This window comes from Halichoerus grypus, chromosome 5 (assembly GCF_964656455.1).
Source record: "Halichoerus grypus chromosome 5, mHalGry1.hap1.1, whole genome shotgun sequence".
NCBI lineage: Eukaryota > Metazoa > Chordata > Mammalia > Carnivora > Phocidae > Halichoerus > Halichoerus grypus.
Genome location: NC_135716.1, coordinates 47,104,724 through 47,119,281, shown reverse-complemented (window position 1 = coordinate 47,119,281; position 14,558 = coordinate 47,104,724). Strand labels below are relative to the sequence as shown.

Sequence of the window (14,558 nt, the reverse complement as noted above, 5' to 3'; positions counted from 1 at the left end):
TTTGCTCCAAGGTACCAGTGCTTTTGTTTTAATCATTTCTCATGCTATATGGGTGTTACATATGCACAACCTTCTATATGCTCATAGGTCAATAGCCACAGGATTAGTTTTATCTCTTTAGATGTTAGCACCACTGAATTTACATCAGTGGCATTGCTATACATTTTGGATCCCAAACAAATGTTTATTCAAGGTTTTCCAAGCTACTAGCTAATGACAAAAGGAGATCTTAGCGCTAGTGAAATATGGTGGAGATTTACATTGCTTATAAAAAGAAAAGAAAAATAAAACTCTGTTAGGTGCAGTCTATCTCTGCCTATAGCATTCTTATTTACTATTTTAATTTTTTTGCATTTCTACATGCAAATAACAGCCATGAGTCATAAATTATTCATAAGTTCATATGTTGCCTTTCAAACTTTAATAAAAATAATATTATGTGCATGTTTTTATAAATCTAGCATTTTGGAAGAGCTAAACATTTCAGATAATAATACCCCATAAAGTCTTTTGTTGAATCAAGACAAATCTTGGGTTAGTAGAAGGCAGCCATGTCGAAGACCTGTATTTCCCTTTTGATCTCTGTAGATACCAAATCTTACAGGAGCTTTTAGGAGGTAGTTACAGCTCTGAGAAGAATGTGAGCATTGATATAAATTTAGGCTGAAGTGTTATAGTAGTTCTGTTTAAACATCTCAAATAGCATACTTTTTATTTTCTGAATTATTTTTATTATTTAATTTTTTTTTTTTGTAACGGTAGTCCTATTTTCTGATGTTTATTATTATTTAAAGATTTTATTTATTTATTTGATAGAGAGAGAGAGAAAGAGCATGAGCCTGGGGAGGGGCACAGGGAGAGAGAAAAGCAGACTCCCTGCTAAGCAGGGAGCCTGAGCAGGGCTCAATCCCAGGACCCTGGGATCATGACCTCAGCCCAAGGCAGATGCTTAACCGACTGAGCCACTCCGGTACGCTTCTGATGTTTATTTTTACATTAAGTCAATTCTTCACCCAGAAAGCTTGGCAAGGCTTTATATTAAAACACCATATACTTAAGTTCCATTTCAGACAGAACAAAGTGATATTGAACTTGAGAGGTTTGCTTCTTTTTTTGCACATACTATATTAATATTAATCCACTTATGTTTGTTTGACAAATGTTATTTTAGGAAATATTGCTGCAACTTATCTTGAGATAATATTTGCCATAGAATATAAAATATAAATCAAATTTGAGTTACTCTCCAAGAATAAATGACATGTTTTTGAATAATGTGATAATACTCTTTTAGGCATTTTACACAGAATAATTTTGTTTATGTGCTTAAGTAGTTATTTTCAAGAAGCACTTTGGACCCTTATATTCAAGCTATTTGCCAAATAGTTAAGACACAGTTTTAAAGAGGGAAATATACCTTACTTGAACAAATCTTTCAGTCGTGAAGAAACTATCAATAGTTTTTAATGCATGTGAACCACAAGAATATCACTTAACAAACCACCTCAACCACTTATTCAATGACCTGCATGGCCTGCATAAGTGATGTTTTTGTTTATCACAGAGAGATCTGATACCTTATACTTTGTTCTTATGCTCTCTTTATTAGATTGAAAGTTACTTACAGATTTTTTAAATTACTTGTTAAAAAATAGAAAAGTATAAGAAAATACTTAAATAGTTATATAGATTTCACATTTCTAATATTTTAGTCACTTTTCTTATAAAATGACAGTAGAAAAAACATGTTAGCAACAGAAATAACTTTCATAATGGTACATCAAGACAAAAATTTGTCTTAGCCCCAAATTTTCTATCTCATATTTTCTAGTGTAAATTGTTTTTGCTTTGTCTGTTTGTCTCAGAAAACCGATCATAGCATCCTTTTCTAGAATATTGGAAAAGTCCTTACTGAGTACCAGAAGCACACTGTAATAATAGTATGAATATTTTAATATGGCTAACATTAGTTAATTTGATTAAATTTTTAAGGAACAAATTATATCAATGCTCTCTTTCAAATTTAGTAAAACATGGAAGTTACAGCTGACAAGGAAAATACAAAAAATATATAAAAATATTAAAAAAGACTAGGAATCTCAAATGTGAAGATGAATATAAAAATCCTGAAAATTATATTGGAAAACATAATCCAGCAGCACTTTAAGGAATAAGGCACCAAAAAAGTTGATTCATTCTAGGAATTCAATGGGAACTAGCTCAATATATTTTTTAAAAAAGCCATTAGTATATTTTACTAAAATATAGATCAAGGTAGAAACAACCTGTGTTCATGGCAGCTAAAACGCCTTTGAGGAAATTCTGACACAAATTCCTAATAAAATGAGAATAGATGAAATGTTCTATAATATGATAAAGTGATCTAGATCTCAAAAAATAAGTTAGCTATGTTTTTTTTTTTTTAAGATTTTATTTATTTATTTGATGGAGAGGCACAGCGAGAGAGGGAACACAAGCAGGGGGAGGGGGAGTGGGAGAGGAAGAAGCGGCCTCCCGCCGAGCAGGGAGCCCGATGCTGGGCTCGATCCCAGGACCCGGGGATCATGACCCCAGCCAAAGGCAGATGCCCAATGACTGGGCCACCCAGGCGCCCCTAAGTTAGCTATGTTCTTAATAGTAAATAGGAAAAGAATTATTGTTAAAGTGATGAACTTACTAACATTTTTATTTATTTACTTTGAAAGTTTTTATTTAAATTCCAGTTAACATACAGCATAATCTTAGTTTCAGGTGTACAATTTAGTGATTCAACACTTACATACAACACTCGGTATAACACTTTTAAATAAAATAAGTAGTAAGCAAGAACTTGTAAAAGAGGGAGGTAAAATCATCATTATTTACTTATTATATAATTTATACTTGAATATTTGTGAAGTCAATGAGAAAACTATTAGGAATCATGGAATTTAGTGAAACTACTGATGGCAAACTTAATATTTAAATTTTATTTTATAAAAGCTATTTATAAAATTTAAAAGAAGAGATTATATATATAATAGCAACCAAAAATATGATCTAGAAATACACTTAATAAGAAATATATATAAAAGTCAACTGAGTTACATAAAATAAGATAATAAATGAGGCAAAACTTATTCTTGAATAGGAAAATAGATTACTGCAAAGATGACTTTTTTCACTAAATTTGTTAGCCTAATGTAAACATAATAAAAAACAGCAGCAGGAATTCTTTTTAAAGTTGATTATGTTGATACTAATATCTACATACAAAATTAAATAAGCGAACTTTAAAAATGCTTTTAAAATACTGAGAGAATGTGATATAAATCAAATATTTTATTTGGTAGGCAGATTAATTGAAGGACTAGGAAGAAAACATGGCAATTTAGTATGGCAAATTTAATATGGTAATTTAGTATAATATAGAGGTGTTATTTCAAAAGCGTAGGGAAAAAGATAGTTTATTAAATATCTGATTGTTAGACAAGTAGTGAACAGAAACAAATACATTTCAGGTGGATTAAAAACCTATGTAAGCAATGATGTCATAACATTGCTATAAGAAAACAACAGCAAATTCTAACCTTTGGTGGAGGAAGTCCTTTAGAACATGACAAAAGAAAAAGGTAAAAGACATAAATTGAAATATTAATCTCTGAGTAGTAAAAATTCAGTATTCTAAATGGCAAAATGTTCCATAAATATTAATATATAAATATCAGGCTAATAAAGTTGCTGTACACATGAGAAATAAATCATTTTAATATAAAACTGGCTGTTACCAATAGTTGTAAAATCTTAAGCGGGATGGGTGGGGGGAAGAGAATGAAGAAAAAGGGGAATAAAAAATTCTTGGCAGGTTCTTATACATCGACCATGTAAGAGTTGCACTATAAGAAGCAAGAACCCCTCCTCTTCCTCTCCGCCATCTGCTCGGCAGCCACGAAGCAGCAACCTTGCATGAGTGCATCTCCATACGTGCTGGCCAGGCTGTTGTCCACATTGGCAGGGCCTGCTGGGAGCTCTATTGCCTGGAGTACGGCATCCAGCCGATGGTCAGATGCCAAGTGACAAGACCTTTGGGGGAGATGACTCCTTCAACACCTTCTTCAGTGAGATGGGTGCTGGCAAGCAAGTGCCCAGGGCAGTACTTGTAGACCTGGAACCCACAGTCATTGATGAAGTTTGCCCAGGCAACTCCCGGCAGCTCTTCCACCCGGAGTAGCTCATCACAGGCAAGGAAAATGCTGCCAATAACTATGCCCAAGGGCACAACACCATTGGCAAGGAAATCATTAACCTTGTGTTGGACCAAATTCACAAACTGGCCCATCAGGGCACAGGTCTTCAGGGCTTCTTGGTTTTCCACAACTTTGGAGGGGGAACTGGTTCTGGGTTCACCAACCTACTGATAGAACATCTCTCTGTTGATTATGGCAAGAAGTCCAAGATGGAGTTCCCCATTTACCCAAGCAACCCCCTCTCCCAGTCTCCACAGCTGTAGTTTAGCCCTTCAACTCCATCCTCACTACCCACATCGCCCTGGAGCACTCTGATTGTGCCTTCATGGTAGACAGTGAGGCCATCTATGATATCTGTCGTAGAAACCTTGATACTGAACGCCCAACCTACAATAAGCTAAATAGGTTGATAGATCAAATTGTGTCATCAATCACTGCTTCCCTCAAGATTTGATGGAGCCCTGAATGTTGATCTGACAGAATTCCAGACGACCCTGGTGCCTTGTCCCAGCATCCGCTTTCCTGCTCCTGTCATCTCTGCTGGCAAAGCCGACCCTGAACAGCTTTCTGTAGCCGAAATCACCAATGAATGCTTTAAGCCAGCTAACTAGATGGTGAAATGTGACCCTCGCCATGGTAAATACATGGCTTGCTACCTGTTGTACTGTGGTGACTTGGTTCCCAAAGATGTCAGTGCTGCCATTGCCACCATTAAGACCAAGTATGCCATCCAGTTTGTGGACTGGTGCCCCAATGGCTTCAAAGTTGGCATTAATTTCCAGCCTGTGGTACCTGGTGGAGACCTGGACAAAGCACAGTGAGCTGTGTGCATGCTGAGCAACATCACAGCCATTGCTGAGGCCTGGGCTTGACTGGACCACAAGTTTGACCTGATGTATGCCAACCATGCCTTTGTTCACTGGTATGTGGGTGAGAGCGCAGAGGAAGGAGAGTTTTTTGAGAAGGATTATGAGGAGATTGGTGTGGATGCTGTTGAAGAAGAGGGTGAAGAAGGAGAGGAGTACTAAAGCTAAAAATGTCACAAAGGTGCTGCTTTTACAGGATAGTTTATTCTGTTTTAAACACTGAAAAGTTGTGCTCTGATCAGTTGATTTGTATATAATAGTGTATACTTTCATATAAAATTACTGACCTATGCTTCAAAACACAACACTTTATAGGGCACCTGGGTGGCTCAGTCAGTTGGGTGGCCAGCTTTTTATTTTGGTTCAGGTCATGATCTCAGGGTCCTGGGATCGAGTCCACTTTCTGAATCCACCCTCCACGAGGAGACTGCTTGAGGATTCTCTCTGTCCTCTTCCATATGCTCCATCCCCTGCTCACATACTCTTTCTCTGTATCTCTAAAATAAATAATTCTTAAAACAAACAAACAAACAAGAAACAAAAATACAACGCTTTGTTACATACCCAAGCTGTCCATTTCTCTGATGGGTTTGAATAAAGTATTCCCAGTCTTAAATAAAAAATTAAAAAAAAGACAGTTCTGTATGAGGTAATAAAAAGAATTCAACTTCACTCATAATTTGAATAATTATGCATAATTCAACTTCACTCATAATTTGAAAATTCAATTTTAATTAGAATTTTCTACCTATCCCATTGACAAAAATTGAAAATAATTTGAATACACAAGATTCTCTAGGAAGTTAGAAAGCGAGAATCTTATACATTTTAGGTGGGCATGTCAGCTGGTAGAGTATGTTTCAAGACCAATTTGTCAAAGTCTATAAAAAATAAAAATCTTTATGCTAGCAAATTCTATTGCTAAAAATGTATACTACCAATAAACGTGCACTTGTTAATTTAAAGATGTATATTGCACATTTTTTTTGCAATGGGAAACGAATTAGTGCCCATCAGGAAAGAGCTGGTTAAATAAATTATGGAACATTCATTCAATGGGAAGCTACCACCAATATAAAGAATTAAGCAAATCATATATGCAGATGTATATAGATGTTCAAGATATACTGAAAAGTGAAAAAGTGCCAGAATGTGTGTAGATTGATTTCAGTGGTATATAATTATATACTAAATCATATCCATATGTAATTATGTAGCTATGGAAATACTGATTAATATAAATTTATAATTATATAAATAAACATTATGTGTATAAAATACATTAAAGAGCATCACTGGAGGAGGATAATCACTTGGGTTTGAATTCTGGCTACACTACTTATTATTTGTGAGATGTTGAACAAGTCATGTAACTTTGTGCCTTATTTTTCTCCTTTGTAAATAGGGATAGTAGTAGTACTTATCTTCGAGGGCTATTATCAGAGTTTTCTGTTGTGATTTGTCTGGCTTGAGGTATATTAATTTTATTGATCTCAAAGAATCAGCTTTGGGTGTTTATTGATTTTCTATATTTTGCTGTTTTCCCTTTCATTGATTTCTACTCCTATCTTTATTACTTTTTTTCTGCTTATGTTGAGTTTAATACACTACTATAGTATCAAGATAGAAACTGAGGTTGTTGACTTAAGAAATTTTTCCTTTGTTAATATAGCCATTTAATGCTATTCCCTCTATGTCCTGCTTTAAATGTACTGCACAAATGTTGGTTATTAGTCTTTGTTTTCATTCCACTCAAAACACTTTGTAATTTTCCTTTTGATTTCTTCTTAACCCATAGTTTATCTGGAAATATGTTATAAAGCTTCCAAGTATTTTTTCCAGTTAATGATTTTAAATTTTAATTATATTTTTGTCAAAGAACATATTTTATGTGATGTGAATTCCTTTAAGTTTGTTAAGACTTGTTTTATGATCCATAATATGGTCTGTATGGTAAGTGTTCCATGTGCACTTATAAACAATATGTATTCTGATATTATTGGGTGGAAAATTCACTTTAATCAAATGTGGACTATTTTTGGCTGTTATTTTGCAAATACTCACTCCTTTTTTGGGGTACCCCCATTTACATGTTGGGTTGATGGAACTTGTCCTCTATTTCACTATTGCTTGTCCTCTGTGTGTGTGTGCATTTGATTCTTTTTTTCCCCCCTATGTTCTATTTTGGATTGTTTCTATTACCATGTCTTCATTTTATTAATATTTTTTGTGCACTGTCTAATCTACTACAAATCATATCCATTGCATTTTTCATATCAGTCATTTTAGTTCTCATCTCTAGAAATTAGATTTACATCTTTTGTAGCCACAGGAGAAGTGCACTTTTTCTCAACAGATAATTTATATATATATATATAATATATATATTATATTGGGGGGGAGAGAGGAAGTTAACATAATTTTACCTAAATTTAATTCTAATACTTTAATCAACAAATGTTGATTAATTACAAAATAACATTGCTCTGTGAGAAAGAAATTAACAGTGAAAATTGTAGAGTTTGGAAATAATAGAGACAGGATTAACCAATCAGGAAAAAGATTCTATGTAGCTTATAAATGTTTTTATTTTATTATAAAAACATTTTATAAATACTTGTATTTTGGTAAAGGTAATGTGCATGAGCCTGCATAACTTATTTTGATGTCCTTCCAGTGAATTATGTCTTTTCTCTTTTCTTTTTGAATAATTGCACCATTTTAAAATGATCTGAATAAATTTTTAAAAATATATTTATGTCTTCCAGCTTGAAAGCTTCTTAGAATAGTGACACATTCCAAAATCAAGTCCAGATTTCACACCATATGAACAAAATATATTGAATGCTTGGTTTTTGCATTACATGACATTGTGAAGATGTTCTTTTAACTCCAAAAGAGAAAAAAACAAAATTTATTTGGAACCCAATAAACATTTAATTCTCCTATAATACTGTTTTATTGTTCATTATTTGCCTCATCTAGGTAACTATATTTCAGGCTTTTTGAAAACATGATTAATAGTGTTTTGTGCATGAAAAAAGGTACATGCTAATTGTTTAATTAAATTTAATTTCACTGGTTCTTTTGTTTCTGCATTTGCATTTTTTGATAATGTCAATAAGATCAAGTCTTCAAACTTGGAAAAATAACATATTTTCAACAACTCTAAAAATTTAACTAAAAATATTTCTGAGACTTTTCTCAGTTGTCTCTGTAAACACATCTGGTGTGATTATAATTCTGGAGTTTCAATAGAGAAAAATTACTTTGTCAAAGTTAAAATTATGTGCCATCTCCCTTAGGTCAATGATTGATTAACAATATTTCAAAAGCTGAAAGAATTTTTGTTGATAGGAAATTGTGTGTTTGTGTGTGTGTGTATTACTCAGGCTATGTTTTAATGGAGAAATAATGAAAAAAGTATTAGTAACTCAAATCTTAGCAGCAATTTATTTTTTTATTGTGGTAAAAAACACAAAACACAGACTTACACGACTTTGAAGAGTACAGTATTGTTAACTATATGCACAGTGTTGTACAGCAGATCCCTAGAGCTGCCTTGTATGGGACAGCTGTTTTTACTTGCTGCTTTCAAACTTCTCTCTTTGTGATTTTTGACAATTTAATTATGATTTGTCTGTGTGTATGCTTTCTTCTAGTTGGAGTGAATTAAGCTTCTTGACTTTATATATTTATTTTTTCTCAAATTTGAGAAGTTTTTAACCATTATTCCCTCACGTAGTGTCTCTGCCCCTTTTTCTTTTCATCTCCTTTTGGGACTCCTATAATATGCATGTTCTATTTAATGCTGTCCTTCAAGTCCTTCAGGTTCTCTTCATTCTTTTCTATTATTTTTCTTTTAGCTCCTGTGCTTCAGTAATTTCAAATTCCTATCTTCAAATTTGCTAATCCTTTCTGTTGTCTGGTCAAGAGCTAAAAAGTCTCTCCAATGGATTTTTCAATTCATTTAAATTTCAATTCATTTATTTTATTCTTTAATTCTAGAAGTTCAGTTTGTTGGTTCTTCATTGTTTCTATCTCTGATGATATTCTCATTTTGTTCATACATCATTTTCCTGATTTCATTTAATTGCCTATCTGTGCTCTCTTTTAATTCATTGAACATGTCTATGACTTTTTTTTTTTTTTAATTCTATGTCTGGTAATTCATGTCTCCATTTCTTTGGGGTCAGTTTCTTGTGATTTAATTTGTCCCTTTGAATGGTTCATATTCCCCTGCTTCTTTGTACATTTTGTTATCTTCTGTTGGGACTTTGGAAATTTAAAAAAAATCAATCACTTCTCCAGTGTTTGTGTTATGATCTTTGCACAGGGAGGTTTTTCTTCAGTCAGCCCAGCTGGATATTCTAGGGATCTTTCAAGCCTTTTCTGGGGATGTATTCTCTCTGAGTTTATATGTATAATCTCCTTATTGAAGAAGTTTGCCAAGTTCTACTAATGAACACTACCTAGTGTCTGTCTGTGGTACTGTAGACTCTGGTACATGTTGAACATTTTTGTTCTCAGTGGATCCCAACCTGACACCCCTTTCCCACCAGTACTTAAATGCAGGCAAGATAGAAGTCAGTCTCCTGGGCAGCTTCCAAAAAGTCAGAACACTGTATGTATGTTCCACTCCTTTCTCTACCCAGAGAGAATTTGGTTGTTAGTGGTTTCTTCCTAATCATGCCATGACATGACTAGGAGGGGCCTGGTGAGAAAGTGACATGAATTTTCCTACCAGATTTTATGTGGTTGGTTTTGTGCTTGCCTACATTGTAGGAACTTCTTAATTGGTTTCTGGATTTCTCACAAAGGCAATTAGTTGTGAAATGTTAACTCCACTTCTCTAAGGGGAAAACAGGTCTGAGGCTTCCTCTACCATCTTGCTAGCTTTTCTTTCCGAAAATATTTAGGTATGTTATTTCTTATCCTTTGTCAGGTATTTCATATATTTCCATTTTTTCAGGGTTGGTTTCTGAAGATTTATTTTGTCCCTTCGCTTGGGCTATTATCCAAATTTGTACATTTGAAAAAAACATCCACCCCTCCTGGTTTTTATGAACTATGATTATACAGGGGAAAACCTTTACCAATCACCAGTCTAGCTAGAGAATCTGGGGCCTCTCAAACCTTCTCTGTGGATATGTATTCTCTGGATTTTTGTGTGTAGATTCCTAATTAGAGGAATTTTCTGGTTAGTTTTTTTTTTCAGAAACTCATAATCCCTTGTATTCTCTGGTATCTTCTGCTGTATGGTGGGTCCTCTGAAGCAGTAACATGCCACCCAGTTCTTTTTTGTTCTTAGCAGCCCCCATATATTTAGAGGATGCCAGATCCCACCCATGATCCAAGAGAAATGGGGCAGAAGCCAACCCATTAAGCAGCCTAACAAAACAGCAAGCAGAATGCTGAATGATGTACAATTCTCTTTCCCTGTGAGGGAAAGGCTACCAAACTATATTGGCCTCTGTCTGCTGTACCATGAGTTTTCTGGAGAAGCAGCATGCTGTACAGCTCTTATTTGTTCTCAGTGGCCCCCAGACATCTACTTATGAGAATAATATATATACTCAGTGTATACATTTTGGGAAAACAAAAGATTATAAAGCATATGTAACTTCTAATTATGCTCTTATAGAATTATTAACCTTTTCCTATATTTTTTCCAGGATTTTAATTCAAAAGTAAATAATATTTATATATTTGGTCACAGTTGAGTACTATAAAGTTAATGGAACTCTTTTTCACTGGCCCTTATAAAATTAACATATTCCAAGTCAATAGCAGTTTCAAGAGTTCTGAATTTTAGTGGAAGCATAATATATTCTATGATTGATTATAATGTATTTAAACATTTCTCTTTTGATTATCATTTAAGTTGCATAAAATATTACATTCTCAGTTTTGAATACTTAATGCCCAAGTACCTGACTAGTTACCTGATTATTTCCTTAGGAAAAATTCTTAGAAGTATTTCATCAATGTGTATAATTATGTCACTCTTGACATATGCTCTAAGTTTACTTCTAATAAAAGTTCTAACAACTTTTTCATACCTTTGGCTTAGGTTTTCATTAGGGTGTTAGCTTATACAAGACACTAACATGCAGAAGAATGGTTTGTAGTATATTAACAGGAAGTACCATGCATCAGTGGGGAAAGACTAGTATTTTTTTTTTAAATAGTGTTAGAAAAGAAAACAATTTGCACATGTGGGGAAAAAGATATTTAATTAGATATCATTTGGCATTAGTGGAAAATGGGTTAGTCATTAAGTTAAATCCATAAATGGATTAGTCATTAAGTTAAAAATAGAGATGACAATAGGAAAACTATGGGTATACAATTTACATTGAATGTTCAGTGTATAAAAGTAATGAGATTAAAAGGAAAACAATAGTTTCTGAATAACAAATAAGTATTATAAAAATGATTAATATAAAAGTAGTATACAAAATCTTATAGGAAAAGCATTAATATTCCACTTTTGAAAATGCAAATGGGATTTATCATATCTTTTTAAAGTTGTTTTGAAAAATACTAAAATATTAAAAACAACCATTTCCACATGTTTTTTGAGTCAGAATATTGTGCACAGAAATGAAGGCTGGATCATTAGTAGGTATATTAAAGTGTACTTTTGCATAAATAGAGAGTGATTGAACTAATGTGAGTATAAATAACCAATGTTCTGAAAGCATATAATAAAATAAATCTCTTTACTTGAACAGTTTACCTACATTGGTCCGGATTACATTAACATATACCAAGTGGAATATCTCCTGAATCAAAATTAATTCTTGTGAAATTAATGAAGTAAATCATTATCTCAAATAATGAATAAATTTAATTATCATATATACTAGATGTAAATTATGAATGCATCATACTATCCATGTACTTCCTTGGGTCAGTCCATTTAGTATGTGATTATTCATCTCTGAAATAATTCTGCTTAAGTAAGTGAAATGAAATCAATGTAGGATGGTTAGGTAGTGTCAGAATGAAGTAACTAATCAGTGTATCATTGTTAAATGGACAATTACCATGATTAAATAGAATTTATGATTAAAATACATGATTTTCAGGTGAAAACTTGGAAACTTTTATTTTTCTACATAAATATTAAAATAATTTTCTTCTATTACATTAGTGCTATTTATAAAGCACTGTCTCTTGAAGATTAGGTTAGATTATCTCTTTAATCTAGGTAACTCTGTGAGATAAGAATATTTTTGCCATTACGACTGAAAATTGGATTTTGATTCCAAATGTCAGGCTAAATACAATGGTTACTTTCAGAACACACGATATCCCACTGAAATGAAATATATATACCTACTTATGTATTTAACTAACCATATGTATATATATATATACACATATATATCTGATATATATATATATATATCATCCCTCTCCATATATATATGTGAGATATATATCAAGATTAATTACAGTGCTAGGGAAAAAAACGATATCAGTGAAATCAGAAATATTTTTGAAAGATGATAATCATACAGTTCCTGTGTTATTTGAAATGTTTCCTTTTAAATATTTCTATTTGCTTAGCATCAAGTTAGTGATTGGTAATGTCACTGAAATTCTTTGATGATCAACACTTCTTGCACAGAAGGAAGTCCTCTGTGGATCTTCCATCTGATCCACAGTTGCTCAGTGCTACTTTTTCTTGTGGAATAAGCTTCTTGAGTGTAACAATTATTATGCTTTATTTATTCTGACTGTGACACTGTAATTGTAATTGACTTTGGGTCAAATGTCAGTCTTTTCCTCAAAACTCTTCTTTTATTACATCGAGAGTCAGTTTCCTTTTCTTAAATCAATGTATCATAGTTTGTACAAGAAACAGTAGCTAATTTTGCAAAATAATGGGAAACATCACTTAAAATATCATAAAAAATTTAAGTATCCAGAAATGAACTCAGAAAGTGTAAACCCCTTATAGGCCAAAGTATACAACTTTTTTGAATGGTACAAAGAAGACTTAGGGAATAGAAATTAGATTGGAATATTATAAACATTTAATTTCACCTAAACTAATATATGAATTGAATAGAATACTAACGAAAATCTTGACAGAATATCTTATGGGACTTGAAGCCCATCAGTAAAAGTCTGGCAGTAAATAGACAGCATATTACATGGGAGTGATGGAAGAGAGTTTAAGGAAGGGACTACTTACAAAGGTGAGGGTAAGGTTAACAAAAAGTACCAAAAGATGGTGAAGCACCCAAGGACATATATAGTAGAAAACTACTACCATATCTAGGTCTGAGGGGGAAAGGCTAGAAAGAAATTATCGGTATCTGACTGCATTTATAGGTATAAGTGCTTTGCTGTAGCAGTCGGTGACCTTGGGACAGGTGTTCAGCCTCTGCTACACAGTGGTCTATCAGGGAGGCAGATGGGGAAATAAGTACCTCAAATTCCCTTTTCTACAGTCACCTTCATTTGCTTCCCATTGGCCAAATTCAAACAAAAACTGAAGGATGAGGGAGCCTGGTTGATGAGTTATATGAAGATTGGCATTCTAGGGCAAACAACAGAGTAGAGAAAGTTAGAGAGTGGGTTTGCAGGGACAAACAAAATATTCAGCATCATAATTTTATCTGGAAGAGCAAACACAATATGTTCCAATAAAATTTGGAACATATTGGATCCAATTATCAGAAAAACTGGACCACAATTATCAGAAAAACTTTCATAATTTTATTATCAATTTATACATGATAGCAGGAACTTTTCAAATCAATTGGGATAGGATGGAATTTTCAATTGTTTTGGGACTATTATCCATTTGAGATAAAAATTCTTACCTCATACATTATTCAAATTATAAATAATATGAAACATTTAAATTAAAAAATCTTACAAATTTATTGAAACAAAATAAGGAATTATTAGTAATCATTGTCACTCTCAGTTTCTAGTTTATCAAGAGAATTTTAACAGGCTTGATTACATACAAAATAGTAAAAATTATGTAGTAAGATTATAAATAGATGAAGTTATTCTTAGGAAACTAGAAGCAAATGTTTGCGATGTATACAATAATGAAGATTAAATAACCATACTCTGTGAAGAATTACTACAAATAAATAAGAAAAGACAGAAAGCCCAGTATTAAAATGTACAGTATATATGGCCAAAAATTCATTAAAAATATACAAATAGTAAATACATAAATAAATCCAACCCTCAGTAAATATCAAGGACATAACAATTAAAATAATTAGAATTCATTTTCAAATTTATCAAAAATCTATGAGAATTTACTATTACATGCTATATGAAAAACTTAATTTTTTGTAGTTTCAAGTTTTTATTTAAATTACAGTTAGCTAACATATAGTGTATTATTAGTTTTAGGAGTAGAATTTAGTGATTCATCACTTACATGTAACGTCCAGTACTCATCACAACAAATGCCTCCTTAATG

At 32.7% G+C, this 14,558-nt stretch overlaps 1 protein-coding gene and 1 pseudogene across 1 annotated transcript in view; both read left to right on the top strand.

Annotated features, from left to right (window-relative positions):
* CNBD1 (cyclic nucleotide binding domain containing 1) overlaps nt 1-14,558 on the top strand; it is a 519,466-nt gene that overhangs the window by 324,250 nt on the left and 180,658 nt on the right. The gene's annotated exons all lie outside the window — the stretch shown is intronic.
* On the top strand, nt 4,031-5,354 carry LOC118519470 (tubulin alpha-1B chain-like; annotated as a pseudogene).